Below are 25,955 nucleotides of genomic sequence, written 5' to 3'. Positions count from 1 at the left end.
CCACGTGTAGGCCAGCTGCTATGAGAAAAAATAAACACGCATACAATCTAATTCTGTTTGTCTTTCTTAGACCAAACTCTGGAGGTTGATGCACCTGATTACTATTTCATTGTACTGAATATTGTTCAAATAAAAAGAACCATTGACAGGAGTCATAGAATTTCTTTCATCAAACTATTTTTTTTTGTGTCATCAAACTATTATAAGATATCTGCAGAGATTTTTTTTTTCCCATGGAAGTATTTATTTAAAACCTATTATCCAGCAGTGAAGAAGAATGAGACAATAAGAATAACTGAGTCTATAGAAATATCTAAACAAAATTGATGTATGTACAAATTAAATGAGTTTTTCATTAAGATACAAAAATCATTTCAGAGTAGGACAAAAAAGTAAATCTCTGTAAGCCCAACAGGACAAGTCAGGGACTAGAATGGTATTTTGTAGACTGGCATCACAGGAAGTTCAGTCTCTTGATGTTACAATCGAGGGGCTCCATAATCATCTGGCATTCTCTCTATGTTATACCTATGGTTAGAAATGTACATGATGGGAACTCCAGGGATCTTCCGGATTCTTCGCTTAATGTCTCGATCAACTGTAGCCACAATGTAACACTTGTGCTGAGTGACTCTCTGGACCAAGCAATCATCTGCGTATGTTCCTTTGTGTGAGCATGGCAATCGTTCAAATCGTGGGTCCTTGGCAATCCTCAGGGCTACTCGGTACTTCTGTCCCAGTTTTTCAATTTCAGTCATTACACAGTCAGTTATGCAGGGAATGCACTTGGCATACAGACAATCCATCATTGACTGCACTAAATCCAACTTGGCTTTGATGGAGAAGTTGATTAAGTTGGTATCAACCAAGGTGTAGTAAGGTGGTCCCAACTGTGTATTATACTGGAAGAACAAGCAGGATGGGTGCTGGGGAACTTCTCTTTCTTTGAAAGCACTGGGATCTTTCTTCTCTTTCTTTTTTGATTTTAATCAATCTTTTTCTTTTAATCTCTCATCTCCTAAACTAAGCATTCGCTTAGTCGCTTATTTCCTCGCTTTCTTTTGTTTCCCCATGTTTCTAGATGCCTTCACAGACCGAGGTCTTTCTGCAGAGATTTTTTTTGCGGGGGGGGGCAGGGAATGCATTCATATATGTAGGTTTGTATATATTTTGTAGGTAAGTATATATCTATCTATATATATATAAACATATATACATGTATATTTGCACACATGCATATTATATATACATATAGCTGCATCTGGGGCCATCTCCAGTCGTCCTGATCTATATCTTGCCACTGGACCCAGGTGGCTCCACAGGAGATAGTGAGGCTGGTGACTTTGCACAGTCCTCCCTCATTTTAATCCAGTTCAGTTGCAAGTCATGGCATCACCTTCCTGATGTCATGATCCTCTTCAAGAACAAAGGACAAACAACAATATACATATATATGCATATGTCATGGTATTAATTTTTAGGAGCTTTGACCTATATAGATCTATTTGAGAAATACTAAATTTAATTATGCTCTATATTGAAAAGAATGGAACTTTGATTCAAAGTTATTTTACTAGACATAAATAAATTAATCAGACACAAACACCTAAAAACCAACATTATATTCTAATCAATGACACCTCCATACTCGTACAATCTTATGAACCTAAACTGAGTTATTTCCTGGTCATTGTTTGACCCACTAAAAACTCAGAAGTTTTGTTTTGTTTTTCCTTCCCTTCTCTTTTCCTGAAGTAAAAAAGACTGCTGGGCTCTGGGTATGGGATAGCAAAGAGAAGGAGGGAACTCGAAACAGAGGAGAACTGCCATTGCTTCCTTCTCACTGGAAATACCTGGCTGGAAGTCATGGGACAGGGCTGTGTCAACAGCTCAGAAATTCATGAGTCAGTCACTGGTTTACCTCTTGTCTAAGGATTCAGTTTTTGGCTTCAAGGAAATAATTTTACCTCTCTGACCCCATTCTTTATTTATATCACAGGAAATTGTTCTGGGTAGGCCAGACTCCCAAAGGTGTTAGGAGTATGATTGTTTGCAAAAGTACTTTAGAGAAAGTCATTCAAACCCAAGTGTGGTTACAGTAAGGGGTGGGGAACCTGTGACCTCGAACTTTGTTCTGTGGATTCAGTTTGGATTCAGTCAAACAGTCACTCTTTAGGACCCAGAGGGCTACATGTGGCCTCGAGGCCGCAGGTTCCCACCCCTGGATTAGGATACCTTTAATGAAGGCAAGGGGCCTAATTTCAAGATCAAAGGTCTTACCGTTCCCATGCAAAATCTTTAGCCTGGCATTTAAAGCCCTCCACAATTGGATTCCTACCTACCCTGTTATATCTTTTTAATCCCTCCGTTTGCAATCTCTTATAATCAAATAATTTTGCTAGCCTTTTCCTATGATCTTCCATCTCCAGCCTCCTTGCTTTTGCATAGGTGGTCTCTTTAGTCAGGATTAGTCTTTTCAAAATGTTTATTTATTTATTTAATTTTTAATTTATAGAGTAAAACAAGCATTTCCATAGCATAGTATAACTAAAAATAAAAAAATGATTGCACATGAAACTGCAAATCAGCACCACGCTTTACAGGAGGCTCTTCCCACTTCCCTTGGTTAGTACTCTCTTCTCAAGATTATTTTGTATAACTTTGTCTCCTATATCCCATCTCCATCTCCAGGAACTATTCCTTTTTGTCTACCTAGGGCCTTACATATTATAGGGCGCTTAAATAGATTTTTTTGAAGTGAATTGAATTCTGGTTCGGGGTTATTTTCTCTTTTCTTAGTAATACCTGAAATTGTCAGTACTAGGCAGAAGTCGACTAGTGGCTCTTTATTGGACTTACATCAAATGATCATGACTCCCTACAGGAAACCTTTCCTGACTACTCTAGTTTTCCATTTTCTTCCTCACCTGTGAACACCCTATAACTCCTCGCCTCTATAACGCTCAGGCTCTGAAGCAAATCCCTCAGTTACAGACTTTAAGCTTTGTCTTGCTTTGCTAGCTGTGATTTCATGGTTTCTAGCTCCCCAACTCTGTTTTAACCTCTTGGAGGGGAGAGATGTTTCTATCTCTGAGAGCACTGAGTGCAAGACTGGATATCTGGTACATACTCAGTAAATTCCCTTTGATTGTCAGCTAATGCCCAAAGAATACAAAAATCAGTTGATCCTTTGTTCTGATAGATGAACTTTCTCCTTATCTTGCCCTAAATCAGGCCTCTACAACACTTTAAAGACATCTCTCAGCCATACCACCCTCCATATCTCTTGACCCCTCTCCAATTTCCCTTTATGTGGTGTATTTCTCCTGTTCTTGGAGACATAGTTTTGCTTGCTTGTATTTATATTCCTGGGGCTAAGCACAGTGCCTGGCACATAATAAGTGCTTAATAAATGCAGTCTGTCAAGAGAACAAAAAGGAGGAAAAAGGAAGTAAAGGAGGGAAAGAAAGAAAGAAAGAAGGAAGGAAGGAGAGAAGACGAAGAATTTTTTGTTCTTATGTTTCAGGATGTGCATATCATTTTTTTCAAACAGGTATGTTCTATTTTTACCATAGAAGCTAGAAGCAACCACTGCTAGGAATCACAAGGGTTCAGGTAGGTACCTATTCCTCCCTGCTCTTATATCCTGAGCCCCTGTAATTTCTAAATGATGGTTGCTTCTAGCTCCTATGCTAAAAATAGAACACACCTGTAGATAAAATAATATGCATATCCTGAACTGAGCAAAAATGTTTAATCCCTTTTCCCTCCTCCTACATATCCTGAGCTAAGAACAAAAATGTTTAATCTTTCCTCCTTCCTTCTTTCCTTCCTTCCCTCCATCTCCCCTCTTTCCTTCCTTCTCTCCTTCTTTAACCCTTCTTCTTTCCTTCCCTTCCTCCTCCCTTCCTTCTTTCTTTTCTTCCTTCCTACCTTTTTTTCCTTTGACAGACAGCATTTATTAAGTGCTGATTATGGGCTCATTGCTAGGAGAACCTGGCTGATTCTCAGGAGGTTGGGCTCTCCAATTCTCACATTCATTGGTTCATCATCGTCACCCAGCTTCTCTGGGGACAACTCTAATTATGGCTCGAGTCTTGGGCTTTCCTAGAAAAGCAGTGGGTGGGGGATGGGCAGAGAGTCATAAAAAGTACTCATTGCATCATATGACTGGGATATAGGACAAGGTCATTTTATTCATACACATAAAGCAATAGTAAACATTAAAGAATCATATTATTTATGCATTAACAAAGCGATTTAAACAGGCTTCACAAACCTGATTTGTAGCCAGGTTACTTTCTCTGGAAGGCTGGTAGTTAACCTCATCAAGACATAATGCAATTTGATAATTCTTCTAATTAGCCTTTTCACCTCTAGTGAGCATAATCCAAATGTGATCCAAACCTGCTCTTCTTTTCCAGTACCCTGCCCCCCTCTCTGATGCCAGCTCTTCTCTTTGGTGTCAGTGCTCCTGCTACTGCTACAGTAACCCACCAGTCCATTGGATGCTATGGCCACTTCCTGAGTGGCCACCCAGGCCTCCCTCATGACGTTCTGAAATTCACAAGGCCATCTATCTTTGGGCTCCTCTATCTCAAAATTGCTGCTCAGTTACCTCATTGGAAGGAAATACAAGAAAAGGGAGGTGGCCCCTTCCAAGGCCCAAGCTAGCCTGGGACGGATGTATGCGTATGATTGCATAAGGCCCTGTGAGATAAGGATTCTACCATTTCCCTACCCAACTCTTCCCAGTGCAGTTTCTCTAGGTTTGAAGCTGAAAAGAAAGAGAAACACCTAGGGGAGGGAGCTTAACCCTTTAGTTAAGGAGGTTCTTTATCAGTAACCAATGGGGAGGATTCAGCACTGTTATGTATGACTCATGTATAGTTGGAAGTAGTACAAACTCAAGTTCCTGTGATCACCAGGCCTGCTATGGCACCATGAATGGCTACTGCATATGCTCCCAAATGGTACGGGCAGGGAAAGTGCTCACACGGTCCTGGGTGCATTTTAACAGATCAGGATCTTAAGTAATTCAGTATCTTTATCTGAAAACTTGGAATTAAATTCTTAGACATTGTTACTACTTCTTAGTGCCTATTACAATCATGGATCTCAGAGGGAAAGGATTTGAGTTCAAATTCTGGCTCTAATATTTACCTCATATTGACCTTGGGGAAATCATGTGACTTCGCTGAGCTATGGTTTCCTCATCTGTAAAAAGGAAGCAGTTGAATTAGATGACCTCTAAAATCCCTTCTAATTCTAGATCTATGATCCTATGAATAATGACTTCATTAAAGAAGTACCTAGAGAGACATTCAATGTTCATGGATGGTTTGGATTATAAGAGTAAAAATGAAAATATTCTAAATTATATAATAATATATATAATTAATAAAATGTAAATGAATATATCATGGAATTTCTTTATAAAGCTATAAAATCATAATGATAATTTATGGAAAAATCAGTGGGTGAGAATATCAAGAATACTTTAAAAATGCTGAAGATGATGGTCTTGTACTCCCAAACTTTAATACATATTACAAAGCATTAATCATCAACAAAAAAAATAGAGCAGTGGAATAGAACTGATGCATCAAATTTCCCATCAAATATTCATAAAGATTTGACTTTTGATAAACCTATAGAAGATAAAAACTTGGGAAAGGATTTACTATTTAACAGATGTATTTGGGAAAATAGTTGGCAATTTGTCCAGGAAAAGGGATTTATATTGGCATCTTGTTTTATAGATCTCAATAAATTTTATGTACATGATCTATTTTTTCATTTTAATTTTTAAAAATTAGTTTATTTGTTTATTTTTAGTTTTCCACATTCACTTCCATAAGATTTTGAGTTCTACATTTTCTCCCCCTCTGTCCTCTCCTCCCTTCCCAAGACTGCACGCAGTCTGATATAGGCTCTACATATGCATTCACATTAAACATATTTTTACATTAGTCATGTAGTAAAGAAAAATTAGAACCAATGGGAGGAACCATGAGAAAGAAGAAACAAAAAGAAAAAAAGAGAGCAAATAGTATGCTTTGACGTGCATTCAGATTCCATAGTTCTTTTTCTGGATGTGGATAGCATTTTCCATCATGAATCTTTTGGAGTTGTCTTAGATCCTTGCACTGCTCAGAAGAGCTAAGTCTATCAAAGTTAATCATCACACAATATTGTCATTACTGTGTACAATGTTCTCCTAGTTCTGCTCACTTCTCTCAGCATCAGTTCATGTAGGTCTTTCCAGGTTTTTCTGAAGTCTGCCTGCTCATCATTTTTTATGGAACAATAGTACTCCAATACATTTATATACCACGACTTGTTCAGTTATTCCCTAATTGATGGGCATCCCCTCGATTTCCAATTTTTGGCTACCACAGAAAGAACTGCTATAAGTATTTTTGCACTTTTTCCCTTTTCTATGATCTCTTTGGGACATAGATGTAGAAGTGCTATTGCTGGGTCAAAGGGTATGCACAGTTTTATAGCCCTTTGGACATAGTTCCAAATTGCTCCCTGGATAATATAGTTAAACATGAAAAAGAACTTTTTTTAAAAAGGAAGAATATAGAATATCAAAGTTATCTCAGTTGTGGTGGGGAGGTAATTTTTTCCATTCAGCAAACAGAAGGAATTATTAGAAATGGGACAAAATCAATCAACAAATATTTACAAAGACCTATTATAATGTAAGTCACTGTACTATATGCTGGGCAAACAAAAAAAATGATAGTGTACTAAATTTCTGATCTTAAGGAGCTTATATTTTATCAGGGGAGCCAACACATACACAGGTAAATATAAACAAAGTAATAGAAGATAATTTGGGGAAGGGAGAGGCACTGGCTAATTGGGGGGGTGGAATCTTATGTAGTGGTACATGAGTGAAGTTTTGAAGGAAACTAGCGATTCTAAGAGGCAGAAGTGAGGAAGGATGCCTTGCAGCTGTGCAAAGCCATGGAGAGAGAAAACAGACTATCACATACAAGGTACAGAAAGGAGGGCGGTATTTGGAATGTAGACTTTGTGAAGGGAGTAATATAATATACAATATAATACATATAACATATTATATAATTATATATGATTATATAATTATGTAACATAATATGCCACTATATAATGTTGTATATCTTATATATGATTATGTAATGATATGATATACAATAAGGTAAGCTGGCAGATAGAAGTGATGGATTACACTAAAATTAAAGCAATCTGCACAGTATACCTTATTAGCTTGTAGCATACATATTAAATCACTTTTCTACGCTCTCATTTCATAGAGAGGAACACTAAAGTAAAGAATAATTAAGACTTTCTGAGGGCCTGAAAGAGGGTAATAGGAATTACATTTGGAAAAGTAGGTGAGAGGACTACTATAAAAGGTTTTCAGTTCTTGGGGCAGGGGTTTGTACTTTATTATAGAGGTAATAGGGAGCCACTGCATATTTCTGAGTAGGCAAGTGAGCTGGTAAGGTCTATGTTTTAGGAATATCAGTTTGTTAGGGTAGCAAGTACAAAAGATGGAAACAAGCATAGGTGACAAAAAAAATAAATACAACAGGACGTGGTCCTGTAAGAATAGCGTAAGGAATTTTAAAGCTCTCAAAGAGCTGTTGCTGGGAACAAATTCAAAAGATGACAAATTTATTTTTTAAAAATTTAACTTATTCTGTTTTGGGGCAAAAAGGATACTCCAAGAAGGCCTAGGTCCACTTAGATTACTTAGGAATCAATGAGAGAGCATTTAGCTGCTCTTGATGACGCCGAGTAAAAAGTGGATTTTTAATAAATTTAGTTTTGAAGACTAACACACTTAAGCCAATAGCAAACTGCAGGAGGCAAATATCATGGATTGCTCAGCTTCCTGGGATAGATTCTGCAAAGGCATTTGTTCAGAGAAGGATAAGCTCGAGGTGTATTGGCCTGGATTTCATGGGAAGGTTTCACGGAGGAGGTGGGACTTTTATTGGGTCTTGGAGGATGACTAGGATTTGGATGAGGAGAAAGCACACTCCAGAAAGGGAGGAACAATATCTTTAGTGGCTGAGAGGTAGACATGTAACTTCTTTTGTTCTCTAGATTGCTACCACTACTACAAATGATCTTTTAATGTTTTAGGTTATGTTAGAACAAAAAGAGCAAAAAACATTTCCTGAAATCGTAAAACCTGTACTGAACAAACACAAATGGTTTGCCTGCTACAAAGAGTGAATACATCTTTGATGAAAACTAAAATGGGAAACATAAAGCACTTTTGCCCATTAAATGAATTTCCCTTTATGGATCTGCTTGATAAGGTCAGCCTTTATTACCCTTCCACTGAATCACAGATGATGATTGGCTTCAATTTGATTCTCCCTCCTTCACAGAAGGGAAGGAGGATTTTCCACCATGCCCTCAGTGCTAGGCAGCGGATGTTGTGGATAATTTTGAATGCATTCTAACTTCCTCTAATTTCACCTGACTTTACCTAATGTCTTCCTGGAAAGCTGAGTGCACATCAAAGCAAATATTTTTCATGTACCAGGGGAACTTATGTCTTAAAGGAAGATTTCTGGAAATCCTTTGTACTTACTTGTAATCTAATATATTATTCTTATAAAGGTTCTTTAAAGTTTTGCTTTGTGTATATCAGCTTTTTTTTTTTTTTTTGCAGCAGGGCACTCATACACTACCACCTTATCCCTTGAAGAGATTGCTGGTCATCTGTTTCTTCCTCTTGCTGGAGGAGGGATAACTACACCCTTCTACCTTTCCCTGACTGGTGACTTACTCAGTCTGTCTCAAATCAAAGTTTACTTAGTAGAAGGAGGAAAAGTTGATTGTAGGCAGGTACCCACACATCAATTTCTTCAAAGGCTGTGAACAAATGGATACTTGGCAGGCCCCCTCTGAAAGGTTGACTGCTCCTTGGCCTAGAGTATAGTGTTGGTAGTGATGCATTGTTTTCCTTAGGCAATCTTAACACCCAAATGCCTCCAATACTGTGTCTTGCAACTGATGAAAAAAAAAATTGCTCAACTCTCTGCTTCCTACAAATAGTCCTATATACATTTTTTAAATATCTTTTCAATAGGGGCAACATAGCATAGTGGATACAGAGGCTGTCTTGGAGCCAGTTAGACACGGGTTCAAGTCCTTAACCTGACACAAGCTGTCTCTGTGACCTTGGGTAGATCATTTAACTTCTCAGTGTCCTAGGAAATTCTATAAAATAATAAATTAAGGAGAATATGTAGAACTGCATTGGTAGAGGGAGTTTCCTCACCCTCTTTACACCTCTTACAGAGGTCTAGTCCCATCTCATATGTTAAACTTGAAAATTTGGTTGAAGGAAACAACAGAGCTAGGTGATAGAAAAATCCATGTTGTTTATTATTTTCCCTTAAAGCATAGCTAAGCTAGCTTACTTGTACGTACAAGGAGTCAGAGCATAGGCTCTGGCTGTCTGAACAAAGGAATGAGAAAACTTATATATGTTATTTTAGCAGAGCTAGCAAGCCTGTATTACCTCATTTTTTATGACCCCCATGTATGTTTAACCATGATACAAGAAGAGGATTTTCCTTAATGGAAAGAATGTTGACAAAGGTCAGTTAATATTAATCGAGGTAGTCTCTCTTGGGTTTAGGGTCTCATCCCTTAATGGCTAACAGGTATCTGGCCTTGTTGACAGTGGTAAGGGTATTTCCTGAGCAAACTTTTAGAGAGAACAAAGAAGCCCTGGTCCTGGATCTTCATCCAGTTACTCATTAATTCAGGCTCTAGGTCTGGTTGAAATTAGAAATGATATAAAATAGTATAATATTTTCCACACATATTTATGGCTTCTTTTTTTCCCCTTTGTTCTTAGGTTTTATTGATGATTTCATTTTTAATATCCGAGAGATTTCTGGATATCTTCTTATTCCCCTACTCCCGCTTTGAGCGAGCCTTAAGTTGACCAACACATTGATTAATGTAGTGCAATACGATTAGTTCTAGCTTAAGAATCAGTGGATCTACAATTCACTACCAATGAAGAGGAATTAAAGCAATTATTAAAAATTGTTGTGCCCAGCTATATACCAATAAATCTGGCAATCTAAATGAAAAGGATGAATATTTATGAAAATGTGAATTGCCCAGATTAACAGAAGAGGAAATAGGATACTTCAATGGCCCTATCTTAGAAAAAGAAATTGAAGAAGCCATCAATGAGCTCCCTAAGAAGAAATCCCCAGGCCTAGATGGATTCACAAATGAATTTTATCAAACATTTAAAGAACAATCAATTCCAGTACTATATAAACTATTTGGAAAATAGGCAAAAAAGGAATCTACTAAATTCCTTTTATGATACTAATATTGTTCTGATAACTAAACCAAGAGGAGCAAAAACAGAGAAAGAAAGCTACAAACCAATTTCCCTAATGAACATTGATGCAAAAGTTTTAAATGAAATACTAGCAAGGAGATTATAGCAATATATCACATGGATCATATACTATGACCAGGTGAGATTTATACCAGGAATGTGGGGTTGGTTCAATATTAGGAAAACTATCAGCATAATTGACCACATCAATAATAAAGCCAACAAAAATTACATAATTATCTCAATAAGTGCAGAAAAAGCTTTTGACAAAATACAATACTCAATCCTATTGAAAGACATTAGAAAGAATAGGAATAAATGGAGTTTTCCTTAAAATGATAGGTAGTATTTATTTAAAACCATAAGCAAACATTATCTGTAATAGGGATAAGCTAGAAGCCTCCCCAATAAAATCAGGGATGAAGCAAAGATTCTTATTACCACTACTATTATTCAATATTGTACTAGAAATGTTAGCTATAGCAATAAGAGAAGAAAAAGAAATTGAAATTAGCATAGGTAATGAGAAAAACGAGGCATCATTTTGCAAATGATACAATGGTATACTTGGAGAATCCTAGAGAATCTACTAAAAAAACTAATTGAAATAATTAACAACTTCAGCAAAATTGTAGAATATAAAATAAGCCTACATAAATCTTCAGCATTTCTATATACTACCAACAAAACCCAGCATAAAGAGGTAGAGAAATTCCACTTAAAATAACTGAAGACAGTGTAAAATACTTGGGAGTCTACCTGCCAAGACAAATCCAGGAACTATATTAAGACAATTATAAAGCACTTTTCATATTAATAACATCAGATCTGAACAACTGGAAAAATATCAATTGATCATGGATAGGCTGAGCCAACATAATAAAAATGACAATTCTACCTAAGTTAATTTACTTATTCAGTGCCATACAGATCAAACTATCAAAAATTATTTTATAGAGCTAGAAAAAATAATAACAAAATTCAAATGGAAGAACAAAAGGTCAAGAATATCAAGGGAATTAATGGAAAAAATGTGAATAAAGGCAGCCTAGCCACACCAGATCTCAAACTATATCATAAAGCAATAGTCATCGAAACAATCTAGTACTGGATAAGAGGTAGAGTGGCAGATCAATGGAGTAGATTTGGCACACAATACATAGTAGGTAATGATCATAGTAATACAATATTTGATAAATGCAAATATCCTAGCTTTTAAAACAAGAGCTCATTATTTGACAAAAAACTGCTGGGAAAACTGGAAAGCAGTTTGGTAGAAGCTAGGTGTAGACCAACATATCATATTATATGCCAAAATAAGGTTAAAATGGGTGTATGATTGAGACATAAGGGTTGATACCATAAGCAAATTAGGGGAGCATGGAAAATTTTACCTGTCAGATCTAGGGAAAAGGGAAGAGTTTATGGCCAAACAGGAGCTAGAGAACATCATGGGGCATAAAATGGTTAATTTTGATTATAGTAAATTAAAAAGGCTTTGCACACACCAAAAAACTAATGGAGCCAGGATTAGAAGGAAAGCTGAAAACTGGGAAAATTTCCTTTTATTTAATATTTTATTTCCCTCCAAATTACATGTAGAAACAATTTTTAACATTTGGTTTTTTTTTTAATCTGTGAGTTCCAAATTCTCTCTCTCTCTCTCTCTCTCTCTCTCTCTCTCTCTCTCTCTCTCTCTCTCTCTCTCCTCCCTCTCTCCCACTAAGAAGGCAAGCATTTTGATATAGGTTATACATGTGCAGCCACGCAAAACATTTCTCCAATTTAGTCATGTTGTGTTCAGGTGTTCAGTCATGTCCAGCTCTTCGTGACCCATAGACCATATTATCCACGAGGTTTTCTTGGCAAAGATACTTGAGTGGTTTGCCATTTCCTTTTCCAGCTTATTTTACAGATGAGGAACTGAGACAAACAGGGTTCAGTGATTTGCTCAGGGTCGCACAGCTAGCATCTGAGGCCAGATTTGAACTCGGGAAGATGAGTCTTCCTGACTTCAGGCCCAGCACTCTGATCACTGCACTACCTAGCTCTCCTAGTTCTCTTTCTATATAGTATTTAATAAAATAGAGTAGAGATTAGAGCTAATTGACTGATAAATGAGAGATATTACAATTTTCTGAATTGATAATGAATTGTCCACATATGCCCCTGGATTACTTTAGAATTCTGCCTAATAAAATTGAATATTGTAACAAGTTAATTAGCAGGGTGAGGAGTGAGAAATCAATTTGAGCATAGTGAGCCCCTTAAACCCTGTTACAATACCGAAATAATATCTCACAGGGTATACTACATTTCATACTTAGAGTTCCCAACTTCTCCAAGGAAGTATTTTTATTTTATTTTTTACAAATTGTGTTATAGACACCCGTGATCTCACTGACATTCATAACCTAATAAGACAAAGTAGTCCATCTGACCCTCCCATCCCGAACCCCTATCCAGACATGGGGGCTGAAGTTCTGAGAATTTTTAACCATTCCTCCTTTGTCTTTAGTATTTTCTCTGATGGTACAGATTGCAGTCATTCCATGCCCACAAAAATATTACTTTCCTTAACCTAAACTACAAATAAACAATGCAAACACACACACACACACACACACACAGACACACACACACACACGCACACACGCACACACACACACACGCACACACGCACACCCCTCTAATCTAGCAAATTTAAAAGAAGCACCTAACCACAAAATTACCACTGCAAGGAGACTGGCAATGAAAACAACAACTCACACAAGTGAATGCCTTCAGACAACCTACATATACACACAAATATTTCAATTTTCAAAGCACTTAACTAACCTCATGGTGAAATTCTTAAAATAACATGGTTATTTATGTACTCAATTGGCATTGGGTAGAAATATCCTACCACAGATTCTAATCTTCAAAGTAAAGAAAGGAAAAGGTGGAGGAACCTAAAGACAGCACACTGTTCATTCTTTATGCACAGCTGCTCAAGCGCTCAAATGGTAAACAGTTTGAGGAAATCTCTGGGTGTATATATATATATATATATAACAAGCTAGATCTGAGCTGAAGCGGACTTCAAGATCCATCCCCCTCCAAGATCCTCTAAAAATAGCTGCTGTGTTACTTGGGAGATTTGTGGTACTCTTGAAAACAAATATGATTCACTTTGTTTCCAACAGAAAAAAAAGGAATTTCTTCATGAAGCAAAAGAAAAGGGATGTGGTTGGGAATTGAGAGTAGACAGGGAATAGATAGAAGAGGAAGTGCCTAGAAATATTTAGTTATTGGGACTACTTTAGGGATTTATTAAACATTTTCCTTCCTTTTACAGACTTCTCCCTTCCCAGGGTGGATCCAATTTACTTTAGGTTAGTGTGAAGAAATCAGCAAGTATCCATGCTTCCTTGTTAAATGAAAAATATAGGATGAGGCATAGGAATACTTGATAAAAGAGAAGAGAGGTAAAAAATTTCTTCCCAAATTACATTTAGTGTCACAGAACGTGTTGTTAGAGAGTGAATTACAAAAGCCATAAAAGCTTTTGTATGGTTTTTGGAGACTGAGTTGATCACATTCAGCCCTTGAACAGGAAGTCTGCACTAGCAGCTGTTGCCATGACAACTTGTCATGATTAAGGGGTTTACTGGATGCAGTTTCTATGGGCTGATGTTTTGATATAGCAATTTGCTTAGCAATTGAAAAAAAAATTAAAATGAGAATTCAAAAAGTGGCCAAGGTATTTTCTCGTTAATTTCACTCTAAGGATCAAAGAAAACATCCTAGAAAAGGTTAAGTAAGGCTATCTACCCCTTGTTGAAGCTCTATTAAAAAGACCAGCTTGTGAGACTCCATATTGAACTGAACAAAAAAAAAAGTTTTAAAAATGAAAAGAAAGTAGCATGAATTGGGAAGGTTTGAGACCTCTGATCTATTGCCCTCTGCCTTCAGGATTTTAGGTTTTACCTGATAAGAACTAGTTCCCAAAACTTTAATCCTTTTTTATGGCTCTCCCTTTGCATCATATGTAAGTTCTCCATATTCTACGTGCTGTAAATCATAGTACTGCACAATCCTCTGGTGAGAATATGATCAATATTCATCATTGTCATAGGTGACAATGATTATCAAACACATCTTCTTCAGGTAGGAAGGCAGGTGAATACGGGCACAGAATGGCACATATACCAGCAGATGTGGTCACTGCATCCTTTAGCTTTACTTAATTTTTTTTTTTTACAAGGGAGGGCTCAAGGTGGAGGGTAGAAATGTGTTATATCCAGAAATGATTGCATTTTTAAAGGTATCAATAAAATCTATTTTTAAATGACAGTATCTAACTTTCATAACTTGCTTTAAAGTTTATAAAATGCTTTAATGCATTTTTCTCATTTGGTCCTTACAACTCCCTTTTTGGGTTGCTACTATAGGTATTATCATCTCTATTTTACAAAAGAAGAAATGGAGGCTCAGACAAGCTTAGACTTGCCTTGTGTTATACATATAGAATGTGTTAGAGATGGGACTCTGACTCCAGGTCCAATTTGTATTATACCACCACAGGATTTATTTTGGTAAAAAAAAAAATGTGGCATTGTTTGCTTTCCTCTTGACTTTCAAAGAACATGGGCACATATAGCAGGTCAGGGATAATAATAGCTGGTAATTGATATTACATTCATGGATGGATAACATATTTAGGTACCATCCTGTTTCAGGCAATTTTATTAAAAAAAACTTTTTATAGGCTCTAGAATGCGGATGTACAATAGGCATTGCACAATACAGCCATGCATTAACAAATGACTCTGCTTCTAATATCTCTAACTCTGAAATTCCTTTCTTTGACCTATCTGTCATGCATTCATCATATACATATTAAGCAAAGCCTGTGCAAAGCCATGTTGGACACTTGTCCCTGCTCTTATAGAGCTTGCAATCCACTTGGGGAATAATACACATACATACACAGGTAAAGTGATATTAAAGAATAAATTACAAATTCACTAGAGAGCTATATAACAAAGTGCTATATGAAGGCTAGGGACTAGGACCATTACTCCCAAAAAATTGTAGACCAGGGAAAACTTTACAGAGAAAGTGCCCTGTGCATTGATCTTTAAAAGAAGAGTAGTATCTCAACAACTGACGTAAAAAAGACATTCTAGCCATAAATTTGAATAAAGGAACTGATATGTGAGAGTACCTAACATGCTTAGGGGAGAATAGAGAGAGAGAGAGAGAGAGAGATATTTAGTTTGAAACATATGTAAATGGGGAGGAGCAATGCAAAATAATGTCAGAAAAATATTAGAAAGGTCAAATGACACCAGACACCGTGGAAGACCTTGAATGTTCTGCAGAGTAGTTTGAATTGTATTTAGTAAGCAATAACCAGTCACAAACATTTTGAGCCGAGGAGTGACAGACATGATTGGATTCATCAATTTTAAAAGTTATTTTTACAGCTGTCTGAAGGATGGCATGAGATGAGGAGGTGGAATAGAGACAGATGGTCTTTTGAAATAATTTAGATAGTTGGCCAATGCTTATTGATTGAGTGATTTATTAATAGGAACCTATACCAGGATATAACCAATCTTTTTTCTTAATGTAAAGAATTGGAAACAAAATAAATACTCACCAATTAAGGAATGGCTGAAAAAAATGATGATATATGAATGTAATGTAATGTTACTACATCATAAGAAATGAGAAAAGGAACAGATAAATATGGGAAAACTTGTATGAACTGCTGTAGAGGGAAGTGATTGGAACCAAGAGAATTATTTACATATCTGAGTATAGTGTCATAAAGGAAAGTAATTTTGAAAGACTTATGAACTCTGATCAGCATAACGATCAATCACAACTCCACAGGACTGATGAGGAAGTATGCCTTCCAATTGTTGGTGGAGAGGTAATGGCATGTAAGTGTAGAATAAGATATACATTTGCAGAGATGACACTTTTACCCCAAATTGTTTTGCTTGACTATGTTTGTTTTTTGGAAGGAAGGATTTTTTTGGGGGGCGGGGGAGGTTGGTGGTGGAATAAAGAGTAGTTAGGTAGTAAGAATGATGCAAAAAAAAAGAACAGACAGAAGTTAATATCAATGACATTTTAAGAATATTTTTTAAAAAACAGAAGAGAGCAGAGAAGGGGACACAGGCAAGCAGGGAACTGTTGTTGGCACTACCATTTAAAATTTAACATATATATTTTTAAAAAAATAAGCTCTAGGGGCAGCTAGATGGCGCAGTGAGTAGAGCACCGGCCCTGGAGTCAGGAGGACCTGATTTCAAATTCGGCCTCAGACACTTGACACTTGTACTAGCTGTGTGACCTTGGGCAAGTCACTTAACCCCAATTGCCCTGCCAAAAAGCAAAAAAATAAAAAAAAAGTAAAAAATAAGCTCTATATTAGAGATTAATGGTTTCATGTACAAATCTATTCTTCTGGTCTTCTGTGTATGTGGAAATGTTTGTGTTTATTGATAATTTTCTTATTCATGATGGGTTTTAAAAAAGGGGGGGAAGAAGGGGCATAGTATAGTACAAACTAGCTAAACCCAAGGTGTTGAAATTTTTGTCAATTATTTCTTGTAATTCCAAGTAATTTAATCAACAAACTTTATGAGCACCTACTACGTGTAAAGCCCCGTGCCAGCACCTAAGGAAATAAACACAGAAAAATAGTAAAGTAGTTCTTGACCTCAAACGGCTTACATTCTTCTGGGGAGAAAACATATAAACACATTAGTAAATAGAAGATAACTTGAGCCGGAAGAAAGCACTAACAACTGTGGAAATTAGGCACTGAAGTTGAGCCCTGAAGCAAGCAAGCCTTAAATTCCAGACAGATGGACTTTAGTGGTAGAAATGACAATTAGCAGTCAGTACACTAATTGTTTCCTATGCAAATCAGTACTGTTGAAGAACTTGAAAAATGTGTTCACTTAAGGTTTAATTTGTTTTTTGCAGGCTAATTTACTCTATTATTGTGTCCTAATTTGTTTAGCCCATCTTTTATTCCTAGATGGTGCAAAAGGCAAGGTTTATTTTAGCTTAGTTGGAATTGTTGCCTTTTCTTAAAATAAGAGGGAGGTTATTCACCACATTGATGGAAGACTGTTACTATTTGGGGAACATTCAGGCAGTGTACTCAGAAGGTAAGTGGTAATGCTAATTGATGGCTCCCATTTGATTTCTTACTGATCAAACCACCCACAGAAGGACTTCTGTTTTTAACATTTAAGCCTTTTTGATCACCATGAGAACCCAATAGGAAGCTGAACTGGTGCATAATTCCCCCCTGAGATACAGCATTTAACAGGCATGAGGATACTCTGAAAGCAGTAGTGCTATAGTCCTATCCACCATCCACTGTAGGCCTGCCCACCATAGGGCCAGAACTGATCATTATCTTCTTTGTGTGATTTCAGTGGTGATCCAAAAGCTGAACCCCTGTCATTATAGAGTTAGTGAGGCTTGAGATTTCAAAGGGCTACACAAGGAAAGTTAGCAGTCTTTTTTAATCTGCCAGTTATTTAGCTGGAAAAAAACAGAGAGGGTCATGGCATTTGGGGGAGGGCCCCTAGTCCACTATCCTGCTATCAGGGAGGAAAGACAAGCTGGGCTTCTTGATCCACACATTGCATTCTATATTCTAGGCTGAAGTTTGGGAGGGTAGGTGCAGCGGCCATGACCATTAGGTCCAGCCTGACTGAGAGGAAGAGCACCTTAAGAAAAGATGGGAGTGGGCAAAGAGAGTTCGAAGTAAGCAAAAGTTTTATTGAGGGGAGGCAATAACAATGTGAAGAATTCGTCAGGGAGGATGGACGCAGGGCAATCCCCTGGGATCCTGGTGGAACCAGGCACTTAAAACTGGTGAGGCAAGATGGATTTTTATAGGATTCTTATCTGGGTCAAACAGTACCAGGCACTGGGGGAGGGAACTGGGAGTCTGGACTTGGAGACTGGTGTTTCATCAGTGTGTATCTGAGGGGGGAACCGGGTGACATTCAGACTCCCCACAAGGGATGAGGGTGGAAGTGGCTTTCAGCTATTCCTGAAGGCCTTATTTTGACAGGGTGACTCAAAGGATTTGAGCTTTCTGAGTGTCTTCACTTAGCCAGATTGGGAAGCTTCTGAGGTGCTTACAATCTGCTGATGCCAAATGAAACTAGTCTGACCTACCTACCAGGTTTCTTTCAGGGAAGCCTGCAGCTGATACAAAATCCAAGTACCCATTTTTGCAAGGAGCTAGATATGTAAGAGGGTATGAGCCTACCCTGGAATAACTGTCTTAGGCCCACATTTGTCCAAGTAGAGCCAGAAAAAGTCACAACATTCTTCCCTGCCCCAATATCGGTAATGGGTTGTGTCCTATTTCTTATTGAGGCCATGTGCCTGCTGACTTTCTTTGTGGTATTGTTCCAGAAGCAGCATGAGGTGGGGGCATGCACACACACACACACACACCCTGATATCTCCACTAGCCAAGAGTTAATAGATGGTGGTATAGGGAGAATTTCAATCTTAGTGGGGGAGGGGTGTTGGTAACAACAGGGGTGTGAAGGACAGCGGGGTGGGGTTGTGTGCAACTGTGGTCCCAAGTGCCACTGTTGGAGGCTCTATAGTCCAGTTCCTGGAATGCAGATAATCAAAGAAGTTCCCAGCTCCTTCTGCAGGTAATTAAAGATGATGTGATTTGTCAGTGTTACAAGGTGGTCTTCACAACAAGGTCTGTGTCAGTGTTAGCAAACTGCTCTCCCAAGCCATCTGCAGGGAAACCAAAGAAGACAAAACAATACTTTTTGCTTCCCCTTACCTCAGTCCATAGCACTATCAGCAAAGACATCAAATCCCTATGATGTCAAGGTCCTCTGCTGCCGGAAGTCCATTCAGGCCCCTAAATCAGTGTTCTGCTTTGGGGAAACCCATAAGCAGCCAGTATAGGTGACCTCAGGTCTAGTAGAAAGCAGTCTTCAGTTCCATGAAACAAGATTAGCAGAGAAGCAAGGGTCAGAAAAGCAGGGTGGTCAGGTGTCTGGGGAAGGGAACAGGATAAGGTATAAGCAAACACTACATGCAGACAGAACAAGCTAAGAGTTAGGAGCCCAAGATGTGTGTCCCCTCTCTGTAGAGCCCAGATGGACTAACCAGGTCTTAAGGGTGTGATCAAAGCCTTTTCCTTAGGTTCAAATTTTGCGGTCTAGGTTTTAAATTTTGTCGAGGGTTGGTTCTAACTAATTGAATAGAGAGGATTATAGTTTTTTACCCAAAACTGATTAGTTTAGTACCAGAGTTCCCTTCCAGAGGATTCTTGGGTGAGATTAAGAAAAGGATGAATAAAATAGAAAGGAGTCAACATTTTCTGGTAACATGAGATTGGGCTAGTGTTGACCCTAGTTAACTAAAGAACTTCAAAAGCAGTAGTGGGACTAGTTCTTGTAGTCTCCTGACTTCATCTGACTCTTTAGTACCGAATATAAATTTCAGGGGCTGAGACTGAGGAAATGTGAGGAACTTCTGCATTCCTGGTCATCCCCTGAAAGGGTTTTTATAGGGTTATATGTTCTAGATCAGGAAGGATATTTAGAGATCATTGAGTCCAACTTTTCATTTTACTGATGTCAAAACTGAGTCTAAGAGAGGTTAAGGGACTCTTTCAAGGTGACATAAGTGCCAACAATAATAGCTGACATTTTTATAGCTCTTCGAGGTTTGGGGAGAGCTTTATACACATCATCTCATTTGTGAGCCTCTTGAAAGGAGGGATTGCCTTTTAACTTTCTTTGTATCCCCAGCACTTAGCACGGTTCCTGGTTCATAGTAGGAATTAATAAATATTTATTAATTGACTGAAACTTCTAGCTTCCCATTAACCTTGACTCCAGGGCTATCTCCAATAAGGGGGCTCCAAGCAAGCCCCGCACTGGTGCCCGCTCAGTTCATATAGACCCCTGGCTTAAAGCTATTTCCAATGGGGGAAGAGGCACCTTTAGAAAAAAGATCCCCACTACCCACCCCCGATGTTTTCTAATTGGGTCTACTCAGAGGCATAAGGATAGGGAAGGGCATTGCCTACTTCCCTCTTCAGGGCTTCATCCCATTCCTAATTGTCCTTGGGGGCAAGACCTCTGTTACACCCTTCCCTCCAGGGCCTTCTCTGGCAAAGCACTCTGCCTCCTGATGGGGCTTCCATGACTCCTTGTGCCTCTGCCTGCTGTAAGGGAGGCTTTCTGGGATTTAACAAGATACAGTATCACCACCTCCAACAAGTTTGAACCCCAAATAGTCTAGTCACATGCTTCCCTCAATGGACTTCTCTTCAACCACCACTACTTTGCCTGGACTCTTTATTCAATAGTTACCATATTCCCCTTCTCTTATACTCATCCCGTCCTATTGGTTCTGAACCCTCAGCTGCTGATATACAAACCCTGTTCCCTCTCCCCAGCTCACTGTTCCCTCATGCCTCACTTCTACACTGCCGATTGCGTTTATGTCCTCCCCTTCCACTGTGCTTTCTGGAATGCCTAACCCGTAGTTAACAAACTCCTTTTCATCACAAACCTCTTCCTTTCTCACTCCTTCAGTCTTTTGGCTCTCCTTGAGACATGGTTCCCGCCTGATGGTACCATTTTTTTCTTGATATCCTTTCAAATACTGACTACTCTTTTTTCTCCTATGACCCAACTCACTGGTCATGGGGGGAAAAGTTGAAATGCTCCTTTCTCCTCATTGCCATTTTGAGATTTTCTCTATTACTTTCACTAAGCAACTTCTCTTCCTTTGAGGTTCCTGTTATACAAATTTATCATTCAATTCTGATCCTGTTGGCTGCTATCTGTTGATCCTCAGGACATTTCCTTCCTTCTTTGATGAGTTCAGTGCTTGGTTCAGAGTCTTTATCTACTTTCCATCTTCTACTTTTTTACTATGGAACTTCAAACATACATATCGATGCTACATCAAATATTCTAATTTCCCTGTTCTTCAATCTACTCAATTCCCAGGACCTATTCCTTCCCTCTACCTCAGCTTCACACAGAGATGGTCACACCCATGACCTTGAAATCATTGACAAATATTCCAGTTCCTTGCTCATACACTCTTAAATTTCTCTATCTGAAGACAACCTTTTATGATTCCATCTTTCCTATACATTATGATCCCTAACCTTGTTCTCTGTCCTCCCTGCTATGACCTTCATGCTTTGCATCCCTCTGTTCTTTCTTAGGCCATTACCTCTGACTAGATACACACTTTTCCTTTCCCTGTCTTGACCCTTTAGGGAACTAATTCAAATCCATGCTATTCTCTATTTTTGAATCCCTTGTCTCCTTATCTTTGTGCCTTTCACACCTCACACAACCCAAACTCATTACTATTTACATGTTGATAAATGGAGCTAGAGAAAATAATAGATGTGCTGACGGTCAACTACAAATTGATGTTATCCAATCTCAACTAAGCCTTCTTTAGGGCAAAGCATAAATTTGATTCCTTCCTAATTAATTTGACATCCAGTCTCCACAGCAGCTATTCCAAACAGTCTCATCTCTTTGCAAGCTTCCATATCTCTTTCAGTTAAGGATGTCTTCCTTCACCTAAAAAACTGAAAAAAATTGCCAAGAATTATCCCTTCTCTTATCTTCCTCAACACCCTAATATGTTCCTCAACTATCTTCTCCTTCAAGCTGGTTTTAGAAAGAGACCTTTACCTTGCCAAAGTGGGATCTACTTGTATCTTGGTACCCATGTCCTCCCATGATATCTGGCAGATTACCCCCATAATCATCCTTATTCTCCCTCTCATCTTCAATCTCTCTTTATCTATTGGCTCTTTCCTAGCTGACAACAAAAAAACTCATGTTACCACCTTTAAAAATCCCTCAGTTAATCTTTTCTATACAGCTATCTATTGTTCTGTATCTCTCCTCTCCTTTTGTGGCTAAATTCTTTGAGAAAACCATCTACATTCAGTGAATACATTTCCTCTTCTCTTACAAAACCTCAAAAATCTGGCTTTTGACATCATTGTTCAACAGAATCTGTCCTTTCCAAAGTCACTAATAATCTTTTAATTGCCAAATCTAATGACCTTTTCTCAATCCTCATCATTCATACGTTTTCTGAAGCACGTGAAATATGTAAAGCATGCTTCCTGGACACTCTTCCCTCTAGTTTTTTTTTCTGATATTCATCTCTCTTGGTTTTTTTCTTATATGTCCAATCACTCCTTTCTTGGTCTCCCTTGCATGTTCTTCATCCATGCCATACCCACTAACCATTGGTGTTTCTCCAAGGCTCTATTCTGGGCCTGCCTTCCTTTTCCCTCTACATTATCTCAGCAACTCCCCAATCTATATATTGAACCTCAATTTCTCTATCGATCCCCAGGCTCATGTCATCAACTGCCTTTCAGACATCTTGAATTGGATGGATGTACCGTAGACATTTCAAACTCAACACATCTCCAAAAGAACTCACTTTTTTTTCCCCCAAAAAACTTCCTCTTTTGGAATTTTCTTTTTTTTTTTTCTTCTGTTAAATGCACTACCACGGGGCAGCTAGGTGGTGCAGTGAGTAGAGCACCGGACCTGGAGTCAGGAGGACCTGAGTTCAAATGTGGCCTCAGACACTTTACACACTTACTAGCTGTGTGACCTTGGGCAAGTCACTTAACCCCAATTGTCCTGCTTTCCCCCTCCAAAAAAACACCCCCCAAAACAAAAGAAGGATTACCCTCCTCCCAATCACCCAGGTTCATAACTATACTGTCATCTTCAACTCTTCACTCTTAATTACCTTACACATCTAAATCTATTGCCAAACCTTGGTACCTACCTTCATGACATCTATCATACATGTCCTTCAGAGTCATTACCCTATTTCAAACCTTCATCAAGTCTTGTGTTGACCCTTGACATAGACTTCTAACTAGTCTCTTTGCCTTATGTCTCTCCTTGCAACAATTCATTCTGCATTCAGTTGCCAAAATCATTTTTCCAATATATAGATCCTACCTTTCTCTCCCCTGCTCAGTTTTAGTGTCTCTCTGTTACATCCATAGTGAAATATAAACTTGTTAGGCATTTAAAGCTACTCATAACCTGACCTCTTCCTACCTTTACAATAGTCTTATACTTTACATGCTTCTACACATTCTATAATTCAGCAACGCTGGCCTATTTTCTGTTCCAGAAACAAAACATTCTATCTCCCACCTTTGCATTGTTTGACTCCTATGTCTGGAATGCTCTAGCTCTTAGTTTTCTTGGTTTCCTTCAAAATTTAGCTCAATCTTCACCTTTGGCAGCAAACTTTTCCCAGTGTCTCTCCCTTCCCCAAAGTGCTTCTCCTTCTCAGATATCTTCCATCTGTTCTGGATATATCTTGGCTCTATGCAATTATGTATAAATTGTCTCACCTAATAGAATGTAAACTCTTTGAGGATAGGGATTTTTTTTTTTGCCAGGTGGTTAACACGACTGGCACATAGTAGATGCTTAATAAATATTTATTGGCCAGCCACCTAACTCTGAACTCAAAAAATTACATGAGATCACTACCAGATATTATATCTTCATTTTGCAAATAAGGAAACTAAGACCCAGAAGGGTTAAGGGGAAATTTCTCATGGACATAGAGGTCAGAACTAGATTTAAAATCAGTTTTTGAATTGAGTGCTTTCTATCACACCAAATGCCTCAGTAAATAATCGGACCTAGGATTCAAATCTGAGTTCTTTGGATATCAATCCCTTCATTCTGTGTTGCACAACCCTCCACTGGCCTTTGCCACATGGCTTCAACCTGCTCTCTGTCCCATGCACAGGCTGTGACCCCAGGGTCCCATCTCTATGCTGTCCTTCTCCTAGGGCCCCAAACTATTACCTGACCCATTTTGGGGTGTGATCCAGTCTCCATGGGGACCAAGATACTTCCTCTTCTGTCATGACTATGCCCATGGCTAGACTGTCCTCTGTGTTGTTGTACCACCACCCAACCACTATCTGCTCCAGGGGAAAGAGTTCATAGTTATGGTTCACAGAATGACATGGTAGATGGAGAGCTAGCCTTGAAGCTGGGAAGATCTCGGTTCAATTGAGTCCCACCTCTGATATATTCTGGCTATGTGACCCTGGGCAAGTCACTTAACTTCTCAGTGTACTAGGCAATTCTCTGAGACTGGAAGTTACAGAGAATTTGCCTGCATTGACAGAGGGAGTTTCTTTACCTGGGAGTATTCTATGCCAATGAAATCACAGGTCCTATTCCTATCCCTATCCCCATGTATCCATATGGGAGGAATAACTCCTCTCCCTCTATAAAATCAGTATGGTCCTGGGATCATTCTTGGGAAAGGAATCCAAGGCATCAGTAGGGCACAAAGAATAATGCTGTGATAAACTGGTGATGCTCTTTCTTTTCAATATAGATGCTATGAATGAAATAATCAAAAGTGAAATGAGCAGTACCAAAAGAACATCATATGTAGTAGCAGAAATAGTGTCCTAAGAACAATTATGAATGGCTAATTGATCTTGAATATCACAAATACTCAAACCAGCTACAAAGGACCTATGAAAGAAGATGCTATCCACCTCTAGAGTGCATGTGTGCACATGTGCATGTGTATGTGTCTGTGTATAAAATTGTGTTTAATTGTAACCTTCTCCAGGGCAGGGTGAGGAAGGAGAAAACAGCAGAAAGCACAGCAGAAAACAAAAGAAAACAAAAGAAAAAAAGCACAGAAAAGCAGGATAACTTTGAGAACAATACGTAGTTTATTATATAGGTTTTTTTTTAAAGTAAACAGTCAAATTCTTGGTTTTATATTGAATCCTCTCTTTATGTTGTGCTGTATATATGGAAATGTTCTCTTTTTTTGTCTTTTTGTATTTGAAATCAAAATGAATAAAAATTTTAAAAATATAAATGCTATGAAATCAATTTGTGTCCACCAAGCTAAGATGGAAGGAAGGAGGGAAGGAAAGAAGGAAGGAAGCAAGAAAGGAAAGAAAGAATATCCAGTAGCATAAAGGAAGCATGAACTCAAAAAAGAAAGGATTTCTATAAACATCTACTGTAGTTAGTAACAAAAGCACTGATAATGTCCACTTCCTTTAATTATGCTGGTGAAGTGGGAACTGGGATGAAACCAACTAGTATGACCTGATCTAAATACTTCCCTATAATAACTGAGTATTTCCCCATTTGATATGCTGTAAAATGGAGGAATTTCTTTTATATTCTCTATGAAAAATCCTTGCAGTAATCCTAAGTAGATCACAGTACATTGGGAGCAGGGACTAAACTTATGATTTCATTGATTTAAGAATTCCTTGGTGGGGAAATTTCCTCTACCAACGCAGGCCAGCATTTTCATTACAACTTCAAGTCTTATAAGTTGTCTAGACACAGAGTTATCTAGATAAAACACTGAGAGGTTAAGTTACTTGCATAGGGTCATGCCACCAGTGTGAGTCAGAAGTAGGACTTGAACTCAGGTCTGGTTCAAGGCTAGAACTCTGTCTACTATACCACACTTT

The 25,955-nt window shown here is 38.2% G+C and overlaps 1 pseudogene; it reads right to left on the bottom strand.

Moving 5' to 3' along the window:
• Nucleotides 1-314: 314 nt before the first annotated feature.
• On the bottom strand, nucleotides 315-1,073 carry LOC118844133 (annotated as a pseudogene).
• Between the last annotated feature and the right edge of the window lie 24,882 nt (nucleotides 1,074-25,955).

Source organism: Trichosurus vulpecula, chromosome 3 (assembly GCF_011100635.1).
Source record: "Trichosurus vulpecula isolate mTriVul1 chromosome 3, mTriVul1.pri, whole genome shotgun sequence".
Taxonomy (NCBI): Eukaryota; Metazoa; Chordata; class Mammalia; order Diprotodontia; family Phalangeridae; genus Trichosurus; species Trichosurus vulpecula.
The sequence above is the reverse complement of the archived record's forward strand: the minus strand, read 5'-3'. Positions and strand labels throughout refer to the sequence as shown.